The sequence below is a fragment of the Ambystoma mexicanum genome, chromosome 1q (genome assembly GCF_040938575.1).
Source record: "Ambystoma mexicanum isolate Mex_15411 chromosome 1q, UKY_AmexF1_1, whole genome shotgun sequence".
In the NCBI taxonomy this organism is placed as follows: domain Eukaryota; kingdom Metazoa; phylum Chordata; class Amphibia; order Caudata; family Ambystomatidae; genus Ambystoma; species Ambystoma mexicanum.
The window spans coordinates 358,155,222-358,175,092 of NC_090922.1; positions in this window are offsets into that span (position 1 = coordinate 358,155,222).

Here is a 19,871-nt window from a genome sequence, read left to right on the forward strand (position 1 = left end):
TGGGGCCCATAAAAAAGTGGAGAAGCAAAACACAAGAGGCAAATTGACGAGGCAAAACACAATCATTGCAAGTGGGTCTTTTGTATTTACACAGACAATAAATCCCTTAGTGATAAGTCCCCTCCCTACTAAAATGAATGATGAAGATACTAGGGATGCTCTGGGGGTGGTTGAGATGGACAAATGGGAACTAAGTGGTATAGACTTTCTGCCGCTAACAAATGTAGTTAGTGATAAGATAATGGCACAAATGGAATCATTCAAGAAGACAGATCTTCTTGAACAGACAGCGCAGAAAAGTTTTTTAAGCATGCAAGAAATACCGGTAAGACCTTCGGTACTAAATATGGATGATTCCCTGACCTCCACACCTCAGCCGGACACGTCCCTCCTGGCCCCAGCAGTAAGTGCGGAGTTAGACAGAAGGGTCAGGCTTTCTACTGGCCCTTCCACCCCTGCGAGGGCTAGGGGAGGTGGACTTGAAAATGTACATCTACACAAATCCACTATTGGAATAATGGAGGAGTATGAGATTCCAATAAAACAGGACCACTATGAGAACAAAATGGGTAAAACGATGGCCTTTTTTGGAGGTGAGGAAACGGGCGATGGCAAGTCAACTCCAAACAAATGTTCTAGCCCGACCAACTCTGTTCCCCCTAGGAGTCAAGAGACTGAGGAACTGATGTATACCCAGCCCAGCAAGGAACTAGAAGGGGGTGAAATCATGTCAGAAACTGAGTCTTTTCCGGTCCTAACCAGGATACTCAACCTCCTGTATAAGGGACACGAAAGGACTCATGGCGAGATACAGGAGTTAAGATACATGATGGTAGAGTGTACAGAAAAAATGAGTAGGCTGGAGGGATTTGTACATGCCTTAAATATGAGCAAAAAAGAAGCGTCTATAGACCCCCTAAGAGTAATAAGATAATGCTTAATAAAGGCTCCCAAACAGAAAAAGAACCTTGCGAGAATGAATGCAATGGGAAAATAATTTGGGAAGATGCAAATGAATTGAAAAGAATGATACTAATTAACCATGATAAAATTAAAACTGTGGAGCAACAAGGCGAGAGGCTGTGGGGAAGAAAGAAATTAATACAGCAATGACCACAGAGCAGAAAGTAGGAAAAACGCTGTATAGTCCATCAGCATTACTGAATGTGATGGAGGATGAGGATTCCTAAATACAAGTACAAAATAAAGAAAACAGAGGTGATCAGAATCAGGAAGAAGAGATACCGTATGTGTACGTCGTTTCACGCAGAGAAAAGAAAATGAGAGCAAGGGCCCTGAAGAGAAGAGCCAAGAGTGAGAAGGGGAGTACTGCAATGGAGTCTAAAAAATTAAAAAATCAACCTTCTCCTAAAATGAACAATACCTCTTCTAACATTAAAGATATATGTAGCCTATCAGTAGAGGGAGGCCAACTAGACTTCTCCCAGTTAAATGAAGAAAGCAAAATAGCTTTGGAGGTGAAGGAAATAAGGGATAAACAAGATTCATTCAGGAAGAATGGAATGGACACTATTGTGGGTACCCAATCAAAGAATAACAGTAAGGAATATGCAGAAGCCACGAATACCCTATCAGAAGCCATGAATCATAAAGGGAAAATGAGCAAAGCTAATTCTAAAAATAAAGGGTCCAAGGCAAATAAAAAAAAATGATCATAAAAAATACAAAAGAAACAGAACGGAAGTAAAGTCGAAATTATTAAGGAGGAAAGGAGTATTCAGCAATTTTTTGGTGTAAAACATAAGCAAAACCCTATAGCAGACAGAGTCCCGGATAAGGTGGAAAAAGTAGAAGAAGCCAAAATACCCTGTAAGGCAGTAGATAGCCAAAAAGATCTTATTAGCTCTAAACAGTCTGAGGAGACAAAATCAGCGGGAGAGCAGGGTAGTGAGGATACAAATAGTAGTGAGCTGAAAATGACACCTAGTGAAGATATTAAAACATTGGTACAAGAGGCTCTTATCAAAATTCTGCAGAACCCCTCTGCGTTGGGATCTACTCCACCATCTGGACCATTGTCATTTGCTCATAAAGCTTTTGAGAGCCAACAGCAGAGATTTACTCCACCATCTGGACCATTGTCATCTGCTCATAAAGGCTTTGAGAGACGACAGCAGAGATTTGTCTCGCAAGGGGTTGTGGAAGAAAAGAAAAACCAGGAGGAGCAGGGACACAGGGCCCAAATGAATGAAGCTGGTCCTGATACACGAGAGATCGCACAGAAACAAGGGACGGTTCTGATAAACACACAAGAAGGTGAGAGGGACCGGGGAGTGGAATGTAAGGAAGGGGGGCCAATAGTAAATAAATCTAGAAACGAGCCTAAGGATTTTGTAGACCGGATTAGGGAGATAGCCGAAATGTGGAATATAAAGCAGGGCCATGAACAAGGCAGGGAGTACAATTGTGATAAGGAAGGGAAAAGGGACAATGAGAGAGGGAAGAAAAGGGAGGGGGAAACTAGTAGAAACTCAAGGATAGAGGAGCAAGAGAAAACTCTATATAGTGCTTGGCCAGAAGATCAAAGAGAATGGAGAGAGCCGAAATTTGTGGATGACCCTAGTGTCATATTAAATTTCATGCTCACAATAGAATGTCCCTCCTCATTACACAGAGGGCGGATACTCTCCCTGTTCAATGAGATACCCCGGCTCTCCCTAATTACATCAAGTGATATTAAGCTCATTGATTACATACACCCTACACGATACGATTGTGTTAGGATTGTGTTCTACTCAAGAGCCACATATGAACTGGCACTTACGGAAGGAGTGGCACTTCAACGATTTGGGTACGACATAGTAGATTTCAGTCAGGGCTCCGGGAAAAATCAGGGAAGAGAGATGGGAACATATCCCAGTGAGACGCAAGGGAGAAAAAATCGAGAAGGAGAAAGAAGTTCGACAGTAGAGACTCATTTAAATGAGATGGCTGAGTAAAGGCGGCTTGCATTGACTCTGCAAGAACCAATCTCCAAAATTCAAGGCATGAAAGATTCGACCTAGAGTACGGCAAAACTCAGATTCCTATCATGGAATTCTAGGGGATCGTGAGCCTTGCTATACTCTTATGATACATGCTCGGTGGTCTCTACCTATTCTGTCCTATGCATACAAGAAAAGTGGGCAGTTACCCAGATAGTATTAGATGGTTTCACTGTATTTCAAGAACTAGCACAGAAAAAGCTAAAGGGGAGACCTTCGGGGGTCTCTTAATTGCTTTGAAGAACAATATTGATTTTAAAACCTTAACATTTTTTAATATAAGTACAGGATGTATAGCCACCCTCGTTAAAATACGTTGCAGGAAGCAACCCTCACTCTTCTTAATTTGAAATATATACTGGCAACCTGAAGGTGATCTAAAAGCATTTATCGATGCCATAGACAATGTAATACAAGAATGTCAGGATATGAATGAGGAATTACACGTAATCATGTGTGGGGATTATAATTCTGAAATATGCTTGGAAGAAGGCAGAAATGAGTACACGTCTGGTCGTAAAATTGGTGAAAGATTTGACTCGCGTAAATGTCAACAGGGGGACATATGGACCGTCTTTTTGGGAGGTTGGGGCCTGCAAGGAGCAAATGATTTAATGGAAGATTCAAAGGACAAAACAACATGGTCTAATGGTAAATGGGCATCCACTATAGATTATATCTTTGTTAGTACCAACATTTTTAATCTTGCCCAGGATTTTGCTTTGATTGGCACAAAGGAGAGTGATCATAAAATGTTAATAATAACATTGTGGGTAGACACGTATGAGGGGGGTGATAAATACTATAACATAAGAGTGGAAACGAATACCAATTTGAACAGAATCTCCTGGCATAAAATGAACATTGAGAAAGTAAACGTACTATTCCAGGCAGATTTTGAAAATAATGTGTATGCCCAAAAAAAATGTACTGTCACGACTCCTTTGGATATTACATCAAATCTGTAATCAGAGATAAAGCGGGAATCAAATATAAGGTAAAAAGTACGGGAGGGCACAAGCATGCATACTCTGTAAAAATGAGGACACTTAAGCAGGGAAGAAATCGTGAAGTCTCAGGTTTTCGTAGGCATTGAACAAGCCCTCCTACAATGGAGGAAGCCCAGGAACTTCACGAAATAAAAAAATAAATGGAATCGAAACTAAGGTGTATGCACGCAAAGCTCCTTCAGGGAGATGCAGAGGCTATGCTAAGAGCGTTGTACAATGTAAATACCCGTAGATTCTGGGCACTGGTTAACAATGGAGGGCAAGCTCAAACAAAAGTTCTGACAACTTGTGTTAATGCGGAGAAGTGGGAAGGACACTTTAGTAGCCTGTATCCTCCACCAACTGTGGTATGGGTCCCGTTACCAGAGACTGAAGATGCCACATGGAATATTCCCTTTTGTGTTAACGATATTGAATACATCATTGTGAAAAGCTCTCCATCCAGGGCCCCTGGGCCAAATTTGCTCTGCAACAGGGTTATGAAAGAGAAAGCTAACTTATGGGCCAAAATGCTATTTTTCTTTTTTAAAGACATCATAAAGAAACATCTAATTCCAAATAGTTGGAGAATGTCTTACGTAGTCCCAATTTATAAGAAAGGGGACAGGGCTTTACCAACTAGCTATAGGCCAATAGCCCTTTTGGATGTTGACTCCAAAATATTTGCAAGCCTAGTTTTAGAGCGTATTTGGAACTGGATGGATCTGTGTAATATTCTGTCGCCCTTTCAGTTTGGCTTTAGAAGGAATGTAGGCACTGATGCAGGAGGTCTTTTAATAAATATTATGCAAAGAGCGGCATGGACCTCCGGAAATCATCCTATCTATTTGGCATCAATGGATTTAACATCTGCTTTCGATTTAGTCGATAGATCAATATTGTGGACAAAATGAACACACCTTGGGATGCCTGATTCTCTATTGTCAATTGTATCCAACATGCACCAGGACTCTAGAATCAAGACCAGACTTAGTATGGAAGGAAATTTGTCCCAAGAAATAAGGGTTAAAAATGGATTTAGGCAGGGCTGCATATATGCTCCAACTTTATTCAATTTATACTTCTCCGATATAGGAGAGAGCTTTAAAAAATTGGTTGTAAATTCATCTAACGTGGAGGGAACTAAGATCCAGTGGACTGCCTATGCAGATGACGTGACTCTCTACGATCACACTCCCATAGGCCTCCAACGACTCTTAACTGCTTTTAAAGAATAAATTATCAAAAATGCACTAAAAATGTATTACTCAAAAACAACAAGTGTTTGTTTGTCAAATAAGAAAAAACAAAAAATGAACACTCTATTTCTAAATCATGAAAAATTACCAACAAGGAACGTAATAAGATATCTAGGCTACCCAGTTTTTGGAAACAAGAATAAGGCAATCTTTAGGGCTCTATTGGAATCTAAAATCACTCCTATGGTTTCTCAACTATGTAAAGTTGATGGAAAATACGGTAAATTCTCTTTATTGCCCTCTATTCGCCTGTATAAAAACAGAATAGTGCCTCAACTGTGCCATGGACTAGAACTGGCACTGTTATGGTGCCGGATGGAAGTAACTGCAAATGAATCCAAAATCGTAAAAACTATGGTACGTTGCTTGCCAAAATGTGTGCCTTTGGTGGCATTAAGATATGAGCTTGGCTTGCTTTCGATTAGAAGCACCATAGAATGGCGCAGAATGGCCCTATTCAGGAAGCTGTTAATTAGCAAAGATACTACTCTATATGATATAATGGGCAGAGGCATTAGGAGTGGCGCTCCTACATCAAAGTACCTCAGGGACATGTTGGAAGAAGCAAATGAAATTCTGGACAAATTAGGGTTCCATAGAGATACACTTATTACAAACCCAAGGAAAATAAAAAAAAAACTCTTGCTTCATTCCGATTGGAATTCAACTGTCCAAGAGGTTAAGATGACTCATTTATATAACCATATGGTCTCGGAATACAAAAAAATGGGGGAGCTTGCACCATATCTATCAACATTTCCCGATAAAACCTGGAGACATGAGTATATGAGATTTTGCTTCAATGTGCTAGGTACAGGACAAATAGTAGATATTAGAAGTGGTCAGAGTAAGGGATATTCCTTTTGTAGATTTTGTAAACAAAAGGAAAATCTGGAGACCTTGGAGCATCTACTGACCAGATGTAACGGACTTAGGAACTAACGTATTAGTCACTTTAGCATATATGTACCAAATACAGAATGTGTTGATTTAGATCTTTTGTGGCTTGATATGTTACACGGTAAAAGAATCAAACTACAGATTGCCGTAGTCAGGTTCTTAAAGAACTATTGTTGTCTTTAAATAAAGGGCAAATGGCCTATTCTACAGGGCAAGCGATCAAGCAGTTAGTGCAACTTTTTAAGAAATGGAAAGAATCAAGATATGTTGTAAAGGACATCCAGAATTTGGGTAAATTATTTTTTTTTCTTTTAACTGTACAATGTTGTAAAAACTGAATTGTAGGTGGTAAATATGAATTTCATATGGAATTAATTTTGTAAAACTTATATTAATTATGCTGTTTTTAAACCACAAAGAAATCTTTTGTAAAAGTTACTATGTAACTATAAACAAAAAAAACAAAAAATGAAAATTACAGGAGTATGAGAGTTAATTATTTATAGTGAGGATTGGTATGACATTAAGCATAACACTAACAAATAGAATGTACAGAAAGGAGATTATATTAAGATTAGGTTACCAGGATTAAAGAACAAAGGTGACTCTAGGATCACTAAATCAAAAATAGTAAAGAGTGCATGATATTTTATATAAGGATGAAGATGGTAAAAACTGGAACAAAAATAAACTTGTGAGATATTGATGAAGAATTCAATACAAAATGTGATGCAAGAGGAAAAATAAGGATATCTCAGCCAAGGAGGAGTTAATCCAAATCAAAAAAACAAACTTCTCCAAAGACTATGAACTGTATAATCAACTTTTCATTTGAATATCTGAAAGATGTAGTTTGTAGTATGCGTAAGATAATGGTATGTGTATTTGAAGGCTGTGCGATTTATGCTAAGTATCTGATTTTTGCATGGAAAGACAATGTATATCTGTGTGTGTGTGCACGTGCGTGCGTGTGTGTGTGTGTGTGTGTGTGTGTGTGTGTTTGTGTGTGGGCGCATGTGTGTGGTTGAGTAAGATTATGTGATAGTAATTGGTCCAACATCCTGTTATGTGAAGGTACATCCCGGATACTCCTGCATTATTTATCTCAATAAAGAGTTCATATAACATCCAAAGCAGTGTGGGTATTTCAACTACCCACTCACAGAAGACCTTACAAGATCCAGAAAGTGGATGTGTGTTTACAATCGGACACATTCCCAGACCAGTATGCAGGCTCATCATCAAGCTTCAGACTAAAGCAGCCAGTGAAGGGTGTTTGCCAAAGTGTCCAAACTGTTTGCCAGATTGGTGGTTCGTCCTCTTCTCTTTCACCAAAACACCTGCCAGTTGCTCATCATGCCAGTCTGAAAGATATCAATCTCACTACCCACCTATTAAAACCTAACAAACTCATGTGTAATGGAGGGGCGGGATAATCCAGCCCTGCGCAGACCAGGTAGGCCAGGGAATCCCGGGACTAAAAACGGAAGGGTCAGAGTAAATGACAAAGGCCTGTTTTATTGAACATTTGTAAAACAGGGACAGCAGTAAGCACACAAGTCTCAAGCTCTCTAATTTTGTAATGCAAAACAACGTACATCACTTCTGATGTCACAACGTTATCTGTGTTGGGATTGGGATAATTGTATCATATAAGTATATAATCTATAGGAGTCGACATTCTGATTGGTTTCACTCTATGTGATGTCTCCACCTGGGACCACTTCTAAATTGATAATGGCAGCTGTATGTCAACTTTACGGCTTTGGATTGGTTCATGCAACTGTTGCAAAACAACAACATTTCAAAGCAATGATTGGTTGGCACTGGCTACTCCAACCTTGATTACTTGGCAGGTCATCAGCATATGAGCAACATTTTATAGCAGGGGAAACGACATCCATGTGCCGCCGTTCCCAGTTATAACCCACCATCTCTGATTTCCTAGGCCACACGCCAGGGTTTCAGCTTTGAACTAAGTTCTATATTGTATCTTTTATTTTGAGAACTCTGAGGGAGTGAAGGTCTTGGTTTCTCTTTGTCCCAAACTATTGAATAGCCCTTGTCCTCCAACATTAAGTCACGTGTGAGGAGACCACATTTTGAAATATTATTATGCTTGGCTTTTACCAGGATTTTAACCTATTTTCCCTCTCTGTATTAGTCTTAATTAATGAGCACCTAATCCTTGAAGGCTGTCTGTTTCTTTATTTTATCTAAGAGAAATATGTCTTACGCTTGGGAACTGTTTATCTCATGCGCTCTTTGGTACCAGCCTGAACCTCCCTTTTCTATTGTAACCTTGGTGCGCTTTGCAGCTACTGTCCGGTATGTTAATCTCTGTGCATTATAGTTAATTCAGAGAATTTGTTTTTCCTGCAGCATCAATGCTCCTTCAAGCTCTTCAATCAATTCATTTGAGCATGGTAGCACCATCCATTTTATCCAAAATGTCTGCTTACTACTGTTGCGTTTCTGCATTAAGCCTGCATTATGTGTGTTCATGTGCATCTTCCGTTACAGCAGATATATTCGAGTATATGTTTTCTAGTTTCTATTGAGTGCAATGTATATTCTTCATGTATAAATGCAGGTTGATCTAATGTCCATGTAACTTCATGATGAACGTATATCTGCTTTGTGTCTCATGCATCTATGTGTGTCAGAAGTGGGATGGTGTCACTTGCTTTCATTATTCTTTAGCTATAGCATGTACATTTATGTCAGATCTTGTAGGCTAATCTCTTCTGCGATCGTTCCAGGGTAAGGCCGATATTGTTGCCTTAGTGAATAACGCCTCTGGTGTCTGCAGTATTTTTCTGGAGGGGGGCAGTTGTCAAGGCTGATGCGCTTCTCTCATTTCTATGATATAGAGGCAGGAGAGGGGTTGATGTCATGGATGATGAATTCATCTGTCTTTTGACTTTCCCCCTCTGGTTTAGACTTTGACCACTTCTCTCAGAGGACCCTCTGCTCAGTAAAATGTCTTGAGTGTCCATATCTTTGTTACCCCCCCAAGTCACCCAAATGCATTATTTGTTTGTCTACGATCCATCCAGGTCACATAGCAGTACTGCCCATCAGGTTTGCAGAATGCCCATTGTCCCACGTAATTATGGGGGTCTCAAGGATAACAAAATCTGGGTCCTGGAGAGGCAATAGGACTTTGCTTTAAGTCCAAATGAGGTAGGTTTTCCGTTTGTGTGCATTTGTGTATCATCACATCCATGTTTATCACTATCTGTGTCCTTTTCACCTTCTTAGGCATCTTATTGCATTGATGGCTATTCTCAGACTGCAAAATCCCAGTAGCACCAACACTAGTATTGCTATTAGTACCTTGAATGCAGTGACCAGCCAGGAGAGGATCTAGGAGAACAAGGACGTGAACCAGTCATCATTTCCTATCTCTTCTACCTCTTCTTCCTTCTTTGTGTGGAGGTCTGTCAGGAGGGTTATGTCTTCCGTAAGGTTCCCGTTTTCCTCATCGTGAGCAGGTGTATGTAGGTACAGCAAGATGCACCAATTTTCGCACATTCACAAACCTCAATGGCTGTGATTAGGTTGAGGACATATCTGTTCTGAAGAGTAATGAACCTTATTGCTCTCAAGTCTTCCTTTATGGCATTGACGTCCTTTACTGTTGAGTTAATCATTTGCAATTACTCCCATTAGATTATTTGCAACCCCTTAGCATTTGTGGTTTCCTGTACTCCAGGGAAAACAGACGCAAAGAACATTTCTGCCTGACTGAATAACCTCTGCCCCATGGTTTCTCATTGAGTGCTGCTTCCCTTTTGGTGGAGATATAATTACTACCTATTTTTGCTCGTATCATGTTACTGGCTGTTTTCTTTCTCTGGTGTGCATCTATATTAGGGAGCTCTGTACTGTGTACATCTGTTTCGGCACTATCAGAGTGGGTGGTTTATCAGCACTGGGAAGCACAGCTATCCCCAATCTGGTGCTAGTTTCAAGTATGCTTTGGATCTACAGGCCCAATAGCGATCCATTAATACTGAAGTTTTGCTTTCTTTCCCAGAACCTCAAAGACTCGCTTACACCCTTTGTTTTTTCCAACGATTATCGTGCAATTATTTTGGAAGCAAAGCATATAATTTCTTAAGGGCACTATTTGCACAGGTCTCCCCTCATCATCAGTAATTTTGTAATGTTAGGCCAGTGGTCAGTGCACACCTTATCTTTATTTACCACAAACTCTTCCAATTGTTCTAATTATGCCCAGGCTTTGCATACTTTTAGCTCGTCAGTCCACCCCTCAGGTGTGAGCCCTCTTCCTTTTATTTGCAGCTGTCCGTGTTCCCAACATCCAGGTATTCCTTTCCCATTTTTATCATTGCATTGCAACATTTTATTCTCTTCAAATCTAACTTCTGCTCAGGGTACTTCACGTTGTTCATATCTTATTACCTGGTTTATTATCTCTTTTTTTTACCATGGATTTAATCCCTTGTACATAATTATCTTCTCGTTGGGACTTTCCTTTATTTACCCATAACAAGGATGCAGTTTGCCCTTGGAATTGTTCTTGGGATAAACAGAGTGCCAGATGGGTGAGGCAATGTGCTTTTACTTCAGGTATTGCTTTGTCTATAAAGACCCTGGACGCGCCCCTAGTATAGGGCCTGAGAGAACACACATAGCAGCTTTCATCAGATGTCTCTCGCCCTGCCTGAGTCATGTGCTGATACCACATATTATTACTTATTTGGGCAGATTCAGCAATGTAAGCATTTATGTAATGGGAATTGGTGCCAGTGCCCCACCTTTATTTAATTTAATGTATTTATTCAACATTTATATGGTGCCTATACAGCAGAAAGTGTTTCCAGGTGCCACAAGACAAAAGAGGGAAGGGGACATAGGAGAAAACAACAATAGCAATCCTACTAGACCTTGTGACATTTGAGTTGGGCAAGTGCAGTATCAAAAAGTGTGGGGGGAGGGGGGGAAGATCAGGGAATGGGCTGGGAGGGAGGGGGAGAAGATGGGAGAAGTGCTGAAGGGAGGGAGCCTGGGGGGCTGGGTAAGTGATATGGGGTGCCCAATTGGGCTAGTGCCAGGGGGAAGTAAGGGATAGGGTGATAGTGTGGGACAGTCAACCTGGAAGGCTATTCAAGGAAGGTAGCCCAAGGGCAAGTGCTGGGGAGGGCTGCAGAGGGGAGACTGGACGAGGGAGGCCTGAACCCAGTGAGATTTATGCCGGACACTGGGCATCCATTCAGTGGTAGGAGGAGACCAGCAGGGGAGAGAGATAGAGAGAGAAGGAGGAGGAGAAATGGAAGGTCTTGAGGAGCTTCCGGAACTTAATGAGATCCGTCTCAAGATGGAGAGCGTCATGGAGGCCGTTCCAAAGGGAGGCTACTGCCGAAGAGAGAGCTCCACCTCCCACTCTCTGCTTGGAGAAACATCTGATCTGCAGAGAGTTGGAGCTAGAGACCCGGAAGACTCTAGAAGGGGGCTGTTTTAGGAGAAAGAGTTGAATGTTGAGAGGTACCAGACCCTGGAAAGCCTTTTGGATGATACAGAGGGACTTGAATTTCAATCCTTGCAACCACAGGTAGCCAATGGAGGGATTTTAGGGCTGGGAAGATGCAGTCCCTGGGCTTGAGACAAAAGATATGTCTCTGGATTAGTTGAAGTGAGGAAACAGGCAGATTAAGGAAGAGGCTGTTGCAGTTATCAAGCCCTGAGAGAACCAGAGCTCTAGAGACATTGAGTTTCTGAAGGAAGGTGAGGAAAGGGAGAATTCCTCTGAGGAGGGGGAGATGAAAGTGGGCCTTCGTAATCTTTTAATCTGTTTAGTAGCAACAGAGTGGGTTGTTGCTTCATCCAACATAGTTATGGGCATCATATTAGTATACATTTGCTTGGGTGTATTATATAGAATCACTTCTCATAGTGCCAGGAAGATAAAGAATTAAAGGCAGCAGGAGGTGAAAAAGGCACCTTCAATCATCACTACTAATGTGTCCACCTGTTGTAAGGGGGCATGGCCGTTATGCAGTCTACGTGCCAAAAGCCTATACCTAACAGAATTAAAAAGATACATGTTCTTCACTTTTTACTCAATACTTTCATGTTGATCTTCTGGTTGCCAGGGGGTACCTATAGGAATAATTGCATAATAATTGCGAAGAGGATGCGTTCGATAGCAAACCTAGTCCTAGGGTCTACTAACAGTGAACTAAGAGGCACCTTACTTGTCTTGAATGCCTTATAGCTCTCAATTATAAAAGCAAAAATTACAGTAATGTTCTTAGAGGTAACATCGAATAACAGGGTGTGAAAATGTGTTTGATTCTTCTGGTTTCTTCAAAGTGCAGACATTTTTATTGTGCAGTTAAGAGTGTTCATTAGAGCAAAAGTTTGCTTTAGCTGGCGAGTTGTCTCTAAGAAACAATGTATTATTGCCGTTCCCCTAAACATTGCCTGCTTCTTGTTACAGATCTCATCTGGACCCTCTTCACTTCTTCGTCTGTCTCGGCGTATGGGGTTGATGGGAGGTGGGTCTCACCTTTGCAGGCTTTAACATCTCTGAGGAGAAGAAGGCTTTTCTTCCTTGTACCTTGACAGCGGTGGGAGTTACCTCCTCCACCACAAAGGGGCCCTCAAATTTTGGTTTGTGCCAGATTCCAGTAACATTTTTTACATAAATATGATCACCAACATATAGGGCGGGGGTGGAGCAAACTCTGTAGGTCGGCCTGTTGATTCTCTTCATCATTCTTCGACCCCACCTGCTGTGTGCAAATCTTTTCGGAAATAAAAGAAACATTTGCTGTCATGGCAGCCAAATATTCATGCATTTCACTTCCAAGAATAATAGTCGTAGTATGGGCATCTGTTCGTGCTCTAGTAGGAAGAGCAAGAGGTGTGTGCATCCGGGGTCCTGTCACCAACTCTTGAGGAGTCAGGTGATGGTCTGAACTGGGCTGATTGTGTAATGCTAATAAGGCTAAGGGTAAACAAGGGAGCCATCCTCTGTTCAGGATAAATTTAAATGTGGCTATCCTCTCTTTCGAGGAGACCATTGAGCCTTTCACAAACCCTGTTTTCCTGTGACCCCATTAGCCTGCGGCTGATAAGCGGAAGAGAATGTGTTCTTAATACCCAGTAGAATTCTGATGTGCACAAACAATTCATTCACAATGTACGGTCCGTTCTCAGACCGAAGGGCTTCACACACTCCCCATCTTCAGAAAACCTCTCTTATGAGGAATGTGGCAGCACAGGTGGTATCGGGGCATGTGCATGGACCTGCTTTGATCCATCGGAAGAAAAGGCACACGACTACCAACATGTATCTATAGCCGTTACAATTTTGGAGCATATCTACATAATCGATACGCAAATGCTGGAAAGGTCAGGTAGGATGGGGTATTGTTCCTCTCACCATTTGCAACGTATGCCCTGAAGTATATTTCTGGCACACCGAAATTTACTATAAAAGCAGCAACATATTCATCAATATTAGGTGAATACCAATCCTCCTAAGTCAAGGATGCAAGACTTTCTTGTGTTGTATGTGCAGGATGGCGGAGCTGATCTAATGCTACCTTGAGTAATGCGAGGGACAAGACCAGTTTGCCTGTGCTGTCCACATTGCATTAGTAGGCGATAAAGAGCACACGTTCCTCTTTCAGAGCTCCTGCCCTTCTTGTGGTGCATGTCACTGCAGTTCAATTATTTGGGCTATGAGTAGAGAATTAAACCCCTCTTTCATCATCATGCTACACATTCTTGTTTGTTTATTAGGGGGTGCGTCAAATCCAAATACTTAGGGAAAATATACTGCTTTTTTTTACTTCTGTGTCAGCTGCCTCATTACAGCGGAAAATGAAATCTACACTCTTTGTGTGGGTAGCACACTTCACCACTGTGATGGGTAATGGGAGTTGTAGCGCGACTATGAGTCTGTCCAATAATGGTGCATGCTGCACTGGTGTGCTGTCTGTGCAAAGAAAGCCCCTCCTTTCCTAATGTCACAGTCCTGCATGTACTGTTGATGCTACACAGGCAGAGTCTGAATACACTGTGATCTCCATGACCTCATGTATTTCAAGGGCTACACTAAGCGCAACTAGCTCAGCTGCTCATGCTGAAAAAATGTAGAGGCAACCTTGCGGTCGCCACTACCTCAAATTTGCCATTCATTTTTAATTTTACCACTGCAATCCCAGTGTGCCTTTTCCCTGAATCCTTGTCAATAGTCGATGAACTGTCAATTAAGAGTATTTACCCCCCTTCAATGCTGTTTTCTCTAACATCGGGTATGTAGTCATAATGTTCAGTTTACTTTGTGCAGTCAAGTACATTGTCTCCTTCCTTTATTGGCTCTGCTATGAACGTTACTGGATTTACTATTTTGCACCTCACTGTCTTGATTGATGGGTTCAAGATAATCACTTCATACCCAGATGCTCTCTGCTTAGTCAATCTTTTGGGGGATTTCTGAAGAATGGAGAACAGTGCATGCTCCACATACAATGTAATTTCACAGCCCATTCTGATAGTGGCTGAATTCTAAATACCAAAAGCTGCCGTAGCTAGCGGTTGCTCACAGGGATTTTGGCCTCTCATCACTGGGTCTAGAATCCCTTTGTAATAAGCTAATGGTTTGTGTCCCAAGGAAGCTTTCCGAATGAGCACTGCTGTCATTACCACTCGATTTCAGTGTTAAAATAGAAAGAATTCTGCACTATAGTCAGGGATCCCTAAAACAGGTCCTGTGCTTATTGCTTCCTTTAATTCAACAAAATGCTTCTGTCATTTAACTGGTCCAAACTACACTGCTGTTGTCTTTCTGAGCTTCCTTAAGTCCCTTCCAAAGGGGTCTGGCATATGTGCTGTAGTCAAACTCCAATGCCCTACAATAGTTACACAGTCCTAGAAATTGCTGCATTTCGCTTACTGTGTTTGGCTGAGGTGTTTTCATGACCACTTCTGCTATCTCAGTGTTCACATTCCTGCCGTCTTGAGATATCAGCTGTCCAATATACAATACTTCCTCTTGACAATACTGTCATTTCTCCTTGTCCGCCTAATATACCCTTTGTCTGCCAGGATTGTCATCAGTTGTATTGAATCATTTCTGCACTGTTCCTTTATGTCAGTACACACCAAAATATCATCCACATACTGGATCACTGTGCTGTCAAGATGTAAGTCTCCTAAGTCCATTTGGAGTACCCTGTTGAAGATAGATGGGGGCTCACAGTACCCTTGTGGTAAACACATATGTTTCCACTTGTTATTTCTATATGAAAATGAAGTAAAGTCTTGTGGTTCTTCATGAAGGGGGATTGACAAGAATATGTTTTTCAAGTCAACAACCGTAACACATTTGGCTCTGGCTGTAATATTGCATAACATTGTGGCTAGATTGGGGACCAATGGAAATTCTTCTTCAGCAATATTGTTTAGGGGGCGTAAATCCTGTATAAATCTCCACGACCCCTCATGGGGATTCAGAGGGGACCAGTATTCCTTGCTGTATGAGCGCTGAAATTGACTCATAAATTCCCTTGTATGCTTCTTTCAACATGAGATATTGTTTTACTCTTGGTAGAATTGCTCCAGGCTTTAATTTGATCTTAAGTTCACCTACTCCTTTAAGCAGGGCAACGTCATAGGGACCGCTTGTCCATAATGTGTCTGGTACTTGTGGCAAGTCTTCCTTAAAGAATGATGGTGTCTTGTTTATCATTGCCATCCTATGTGGCACTTGGCTGTTCTCAATATTCACCCAATAAGTGAGACCTATGAAGAATATTACTTCATCATCTGAATGTGGACCTTTGAACAGTTCCTTGTCCATCAAATCAGTTAGTCTGTGTCCTTCATCCAAAGCTATTACTGCTCGACACACCTTTCCTTCATCATCAGACCTGTGGATAGCCACCCATTCTTCCTTTATTATGACTGCTTCTAGCTCCAATGGAAATACATGTCCGTCTTTCTCGTCCATAGGAAACTATGGTCAGAATAAGAATTCTAAGGGTAGTCGTAATAGTTTTCCCCGATCCCAGGAAGCCATGCTAACAGGAGATTCACTCCATATTGAAATACTTCGGAATCCATAGGCACACCCCTGTGTGCTTTCTGTCCTGAAAAGGCCAATACAAATCCGTGTGCATTCACATAATGAATCCCAGGATTTCCTTATCAGTAGATGAGATGGTCATCTTGAGTTTGCTCATTATGTCCCTTCCCATGATATTGACTGGTGCTTGGCAAGAATATAATAGTGGCATGGACAAATCATGCCCCTTTATAGTAATAGATACAATGACAGTGAATGGAACCAAATTTGAAGTCCCAGAAAAACCTTGTGCATTCATGTCAGTGCCAGACATTTAGAATGTCCCCTTTCTATCATACTACCAGGTCACTATCATGTCTACAAGAAAGGAAAAGGTCTTGTCACCTATGGTTCCTATTGTGGGTCAGGTGTACCAGATAGGACTGAACACATCAAGTCAGTCTGTGTTCCTGTATTTCGGTTACAGGTCACCATAGCATTCTATTGCACTGGTGGTCGAGGCTTTCCCCCCGCAAAACCCTGCTGCTTGTGAAAACTGAGGTTCATACCATCTTCCTGTAGAGACAAACCCTCTTAATTGCAACCAATAATTATAGTCTCCCCTTCCTGCGATGTTCCCTCCAGCCATTGACTGTCCTTGCTCTACTTCTGGTGTAACCATTCCTCCCCCGTTTGTCAACAATGCTCCTTCCATTGACAATTTTGAAAAGAAATTCTGCACTAACTTCACTTCTTCTATCTTTCTTTCCTCAAGTTTCTTTCTGTTCTTCTCTTGTAATAATCGACAATGGTGAACTATGGTCAATTGGATCTCAGGCCATAGTTTCACTTTAAATACCGATTAGTTTTTTCAATTGCCTCTGCATTGATTTGGGTAGCCCTTGACATAATATGTGATAGAAAACTGACACTGTTTAGGCCCACGGTTCATGAGTCATGAGATGCCATTGCTTCTTGAATGTACTCAACAGGGATTTGTCTTCATGCATCTTGCATGATATGATCGCACTCATGTCTAATTTGTATGGGCACTGTACTCAGAGTGCCCTCCAGACATGTGTTCTACAATTATTGAATGGTGCCCCATCATCGGCTGTATTTTGTGTGGTCACTCCAGGGTGCCCTGCCCTTTTCCATATGTCGTCAGTCCGCTCACCTATGGTAGCTAAAAGCAAGTTCTTTATGTCACTGATTGCTAGCGTCATTCCTTTCGTCAGTTTTTTAGTTCATAAATCCGCCTTGCCACCCCAAAAGACAATGTGCCAACCTCAGCACTGCCAGCTTCCTTTCGCTGTCATCCGACCTATGAAGCGAGTGTCAGTCACTGATTTCGCCTCCACCTTCATCCCCCCTGCCACCCCGACTTCTGACTCTACCTCTGACTCTGTCCTTGCTAACCTGCACGTCTGCATCTCTAACAACCTTGAAATCCTTTCGCTTATCATGAGGATCCACCTGAAACCTGCCTCCAAGAACAACAGGTGATAGGACTCTGATCTAGCAACTCTGAAACACAAGTGCAGAATTGCTAAATGTAAGTGGCAGACCTTCGGTTTACCCTCTGAGAAACTGGCCTGCCATCTGCTTCAAAGGCAATATCGCCTCTCTATCCACTCCAAGAAGTGGGCCCACATCTAAGACTACATCTCTTGAGCCAATAACAACACAGCCAAACCTTTCAAAATCTGCAAGGCACTCCCCAATCCAGCTGCAGTCCCCTCCTCTCTCCTTCCCTCCCAGGCTCTCTGCACAGCCTTGGCCTCCCATTTCACATCAAAAACTCAGGACATATTATCCTCACTCTCCTCCACCCCCATTTCCACTCTTCACCTGCTACCCTGCCTCTCTTGGCTTCCCTCCTTTAACCGCCTCACTCTCCTCCCTCCTGCCCATAACACCAGATCATGTCTCTCTAAAGTGGTCCGCTCTATGAAGGTCACCTCCAAGCAGGTGCGCCCCTGCTATTCTAGAGCCCCGCACATGCACGATCTGAATGACACAAGGCCTAGTAATATTGTTGTTTTGTCCTCCCTCTTTTTCCCCCTTGACTTGAAACACTTGTGTACAGGCGCGTTATAAATGCCATATCATATCATATCTCCTCTCCTGCCCCTTCTCTTGTTGACTTCTGTAACCACTCGCTCTTCCCCTCTATCCCTCAAGCACTCCGTTGTGCACCCTCTCTTCAAAAAGCCATCTGCTGATCCCTGCTGCCAGGGTAGCTATCGTCAAATTTCCACTACCCCAATCCTGGATACATTCTTGGAGAAGCTGGTCTTCCCCCAACTGATCATCCACACTGGTCTTGTTGATTGCCTTCTTGACCATCAATTTTGATTCTGGGCATCCAGAGGCATGCAAACTGCTCTCCTGAACACCTGTGAAACCATGCTTGCAAATCCTGACTCCAACTCTCCCGCTGTTGTCATTCTCCTTGATCTCTCCTCTGCCTTTGACATGGTCAACCACTCTATCCTAAAACGACTACGTGACACCCTCAGCATCACTGACTGGTCACTAGATTGGCTGACCTCTTTCCTCACTAACCACCCTTTACAGCTGCAACTGGGCCCTTTCTTTTCCACCACCTCACTCTCTACCTGTGGCATCCCCCAGGGCTCTATCCTATCCCCATGGCTCTTCAATATCAATCTTGCTCTGCTTCCTCACCGTATTTCCTACTTCTCTCCCCATTTCCCGTGTTATGCCGATGACACACAACTTTCCTTCAAACTTCCCCCTATTACCTCCTCTTCCTCCTCTCTAATCCCTGACTGTCTGTCCACCATTAAGGCATGGTGTGCAGCTAGCGATCTCTGTCTTAATGCCAGTAAGATGGATATCCTTCTCATTGGGAAACCTGCGTTATCCTTTCCTCCTACCCTCTGGCCACCCTCTTTGGGCCCTCTACCCCACCATCCTGTGAGGCCAAAAACTTTGGGGCCATTTTCAATTCAGCTCTCTCTTTCACCCCTCACATCATGGATAGTACTAAGAAGTCCAACTTCCAGCTCCACCTCCTCAGAGGCATTCTTCCTTTCCTCAACTTCCCCCAGAAGCTCAATGTCTCCAGAGCTCTGGTCCTCTCCAAGCTGGACTACTGCAACAGAAAGAGATGGTCTCTTTCTCAATCTCCCTCTTTCCTCTCTACACCCCATTCAGCTTATGCAGAATAGGGCTGCAAGACTTATCCTTGGCCTCAAGCCCAGGGACTGTATCTCTCTAGCCCTAAAATCTCTCTGCTGGCTCCCAGTGGCTGAACGGATCAAATCAAGACCCTCTGCATCACCCACAAGGTCTTCTGAGGCCTGGGACCACGCTATCTCCACTTTTTTCCTCCCCAAATATTCCCCTGCTAGAGCCCTATGCTCCTCTAACTCCAACTCTTTGCCTGTAAAACACTTCTCCAAGCAGAGAAACAGCCTTCCTGCCCCTCTCAGACTTGAGCCGAACCTCCTTAAGATCTGGAATTTGCTAAAAACTCTGCTGTTCTCTACTTCTTTCCCTCTTTCCCTTCCCTGTTAATCGCCCCACTGTCGGTGTGACCGGTGGCCTGATACTCATGAATCTCACATGATTCTAGGCCCTTCTTCCCAGTCGATACCAGCACCCTCCTCCCCACTGCACTGCCCTTGTGGGACCCTGCTTGGCA